The sequence below is a fragment of the Podarcis pityusensis genome (genome assembly GCF_964106645.2).
Source record: "Podarcis pityusensis genome assembly, chromosome: 7".
Taxonomy (NCBI): domain Eukaryota; kingdom Metazoa; phylum Chordata; class Lepidosauria; order Squamata; family Lacertidae; genus Podarcis; species Podarcis pityusensis.
This window is the reverse complement of record NC_138031.1, coordinates 78,628,087-78,632,591: the sequence shown is the minus strand read 5'-3', so window position 1 is coordinate 78,632,591 and position 4,505 is coordinate 78,628,087.

Here is a 4,505-nt window from a genome sequence, read left to right as displayed (position 1 = left end):
GGTTTTGAACAAGCATCCACAAATTTATTAACAGAATATAGGACAGATGATGGAATGATATGTACAGTTTTTTACATGCAGAGAGCAATATGTGCAAATAAATCAGAGAGGGGAGCTGAGGGAAGTCTTGGGGGGGGGAGAGGGAGGGATGGGGGGAATAAAAAGGGGGGAAATGTAATTGATTATTTGAATAATTTGTTTGGTTGAAATTGTTTAATAAAAATATATATTTTTTAAAAAAAGGTAACTCAAGCACATGCTTCTCATACAAAAAGTCCTAAGTTAAGTCCCACATTGGGCAAAAGCAGAGCTTTTTTCAGGGGGAACTCACAGGAACTCCATTCTGGCACCTCCCAAGTGGATGCCATTGCCAGAGAACAAGGGAGATGTTCATAGTGAGTTACGGCACCTCTTTTTCTAGAAAAATAGCACTGGGCAATAGATTCCTGTATTGCACTGGGTTGGACTAGAGGACCCTCATGGTCCCTTCTAACTCTATGACTGTATGATTCTTTAAGTGATTGGCATCTCCAGATATGATACAAAAATGCAAAACTAAGCTAGATCAACCAATGATTTGACTCAGTATAAGAACACTTCCTTTACCCCTAGAAGCAATGGCTGCCCCAATAAACAGATTGCTTCATGGGACTTTAGGATTTTAGCAAATCTAATTAATGTATAGATCATCATCATCATCATCATTTTTAATTTGTATACCGCTTTTCTATCTTACAATACTCAAGGCGGTTTACAAGCTGAAGAAACAAAAAATGTACATCTTATAACAATCTAATGCAATACAAAAATGTGATAATAAAACATAACTTTAAAATAGGCAACCTCCATCAAAAAAGTAACATTCAACAATCATTAGAATAGTATAAAATAGTAATATCAACATATAAAAGTTAAACAGAAATCTACTCAACAGTTACAATAATATCTAAACTATAATCAATAAAACAACGGCAAGCCACAGTACATAAAACAATACAATACCCATTGAGAAGCAGAGGGTAGAGCAAGGCAGGTGGAAAGAGGCCTTGCCTGATAGAGTCTCTCCCCTCACAGTTCTTCCTCCAGGACCAGCTCCCTTATGAGGACTCCTAGGGCCGGAGGGTGGGGAAAGGCAGGTGGAAGGAGGCCTTGCCTGATGGAGTCTCTCCCCTCACACGAAGGGATGAGGAACGTGTGCCCCTCCAATATACTGTTGGAGTGTAACTCCCACAAGCCGCAGCTAGCATGGCCAATGGACAGAGAAAATGGGAGTTGTAGTCAAATTACATCTGTAGCGCCACAGATTGCTCATCCCTAGACTATGAAGCTGGGATGAAAATTCACATGCATTCAAACAATTGCTAGACCAGGGGTCAGCAACCTTTTTCATCCGTGGGCCGGTCCACCATCCCTCAGACCATGTGGTGGGCTGGACTATATTTTTTTTTGGGGGGGGGTGAACAAATTCCTATGCCCCACAAATAACCCAGAAATGCATTTTAAATAACACATTCTACTCATGTAAAAACACGCTGATTCGCAGATCATCCGTGGGCCGGATTGAGAAGGCGATTGGCCCCCGGGCCTGTGCTAGACTCTTGCTAACAAAGGCCATCAAAACAGTTGCTGAACTTTCAGAAGACAAGGCTGAGATTTCCCTGAAGGTCAGTCAGGATTCTCAGCAATTGCAAACATGTGGTCTTTAATTCAAAATCAGGGAGGGGGAATGACATGCATTTTTAGAGCGTTTCATAAAATGGAATTACATAAGGAAAGAAATATATTTAGAGGGTTGGTGGGCTTTTTTGAAATTCAGTCTTTGAGCATTCCCATACAAACTGACATGATCCACACTTCCCAGGCTATGTGCATCAGAAATTGAACAGAACTAATGGGGCTACCCACCTAGCAGTTCGAAAGCACTCTTAAGTGCAAGTAGATAAATAGGTACCACTTTATAGCGGGAAGGTAATGGCGTTTCCGTGTGTTGCGCTGGTGCTGGCTCGCCAGCTGCAGCTTTGTCACGCTGGCCACGTGACCCGGAGGTGTCTTTGGACGGCGTTGGCTCATGGCCTATAGAGCGAGATGAGCACGCAACCCTAGAGTCAGACACGACTGGCCCGTACGGGCAGGGGTACCTTTACCTTTATTGGGGCTACAGTGATACCTCAGGTTACATACGCTTCAGGTTACAGACTCTGCTAACCCAGAAATAGTGCTTCAGGTTAAGAACTTTGCTTCAGGATGAGAACAGAAATTGTGCCCCGACGGTGTGGCGGCAGCAGGAGGCCCCATTAGCTAAAGTGGTGCTTCAGGTTAAGAACAGTTTTAGGTTAAGTACGGACCTCCGGAATGAATTAAGTACTTAACCTGAGGTACCACTGTATTGGGTTGTTGTTTTTATGTTTATTAGGTGTTTTGTGGTTTTATATCTTGATTTTATTTATGAGACCCCTGGGTATAGAGCGGTATATAAGTTCAAATCATCACCATCATCATCATCAGCTCTCATGCTTCCAAAATATTCTGATAAAGCTGGTGAAGCTAAAAGAAAAACCCTTTCAAAACATGTTTTTAAGCTGCATATTTTTGAGGGGGAGGGTAAGTACTTCGTTAAATGCAAGCGGATTTTTAAAAGTGTATTAATATGGAAACAGAACAAAATGGATGATACGGCTGAACATTTATGGAAGTGTCACTGGCTGAGGGAGATTTCATAGGTAGAGGCATCCATCTGCTCAGGTCTGCCAGCTGAGCTGTCTTCCACCAGTGCAATGACCCCCATCCTCCACCCAGGTGGGTGAGAGGTCTTCTCGTGGTATCCTGCATCTGATTTACACCCATTTTACCAACCACAGCTAATTGCACCCTGTCCCATGTCATTATGGGGTGGAGCAAGGGGCTGTGTTGGGCAGGGAATATGGTGGTGTCAGTAGCGAGCCAGTCAGCAGTAAATCACACAGCAGTTAACTCTTTATTAGAAAAACAGGATCTGAACACGAGCACAGTGACTCTTCTTCAGTAGGTCTTGCCCCTTATGTAGCAGTTGTGGAGACTTTAGGTCCCCGCCTCCCCACAGCTACGTCCCCTCCTCTTCAGAGTTTCCCCCAAGCAATCTGAGACTGTGCCTGTGTGCTTGTCATTGCTCCTCCCGTGTCATGCCTCTACTGGTTCTGAGATACCGGGAGACAGGGGAACTTGACAGGAGGGGGAGACACCTGTGACTCTTCACCAGCCTGACTCATCTCTGCCCCTTGGCTTCCCTTGTTGTACTCTCCTGCTGAAGCTTCTAGCTCTGATTCTGGACTGCTCTCTACCGCAGCCTCTTCCTGCTCACTAAGCCCTGTTACCTCTTCAGCTTCTAACACATCCCATCAGTCTTCTCCCACTGACCACTCATTGTCGTCCGACCACCAAGCCCCAGGCTCTGGGGGTTCCCCAGTTGGTTCTTCCCACCATTCTTCTGCATCCAGGCAGCATGGAACTTCTATTCGCACAGCTTATTCTAATCCAATCCCTTGACTTTAGTGAGTTATTCTGAGGTAGGAGCAGGTTAAGGGGTTCATTTTCTTAAAACTATTATACTGGCTGCCATAACAGCTTCTAATAGTAAAACATAGCACTAATTGCTTCAGGAAAATGCAGCATCGATCTATCTGCAATCCTAAGCATATTTCCTAGGAAGTAAACCCGGCTGGATGTAGTAAATTTGTCCAATGGGACTGATAAGTAAGTAAGTAAGTAAGTAAAATGGAGTGGGATAGAGCCCCCAAACCATTCCAAAATGTCTAATCTTTCCTAGAATATTTTTGCTTTACCTTCTCCTAATTAATCAAAATCCCATATGTTTTGGATATTAATTCTATAAGCTTTATTGTTCATTTTAGAATTCGTTCAAAAGGAGAAAATTCCCGTGACCCTTGATTCATGAAAAAGATTTTAATAAAATGAGCTAAGCCGTATTATTTAGAAAAGCCCTTTCCCCTCCAGAATGAAAACTCTATGTCTTTTCTTATTCAATCATATTGTGGGTAATATAATCCAAAGATCAAAGGAGGCAGATCAGGAGATATTGTGTATGCCAAATGTTCAATAGAACTAGGACTTGCAATTTGGGTTTTTACACATGAAAGTCTATCTCTTGCACCTCGCTAGCACAAAGTAGATAATGGTATATCTAACTGATCTTGTTCAGTATTGTATCAAGCAGGAGTTAGTTCATTTTGGCATTATGAAAACACTTTTAGTTGGTTTCTTCTGCATTGTGCTTCTCTTTAACAAAAAGCAGTATATTTTAAGAGCAACTCTTAAGGAGATATATATATATATCTCCTTAACACAATAACTATTACGAAGTTATCAGTATGGTTCAGATAGTTGTTTTAAAGCAAAAAGTGATACGTGCTAAAGCTGTACATTTGTCGCGGACTCATGCTTCATTCAAGATTAGGGTCCCTGCCTCAGAGATACTAAGACAACTTTGGAATCAACAGAGAAGACATAAC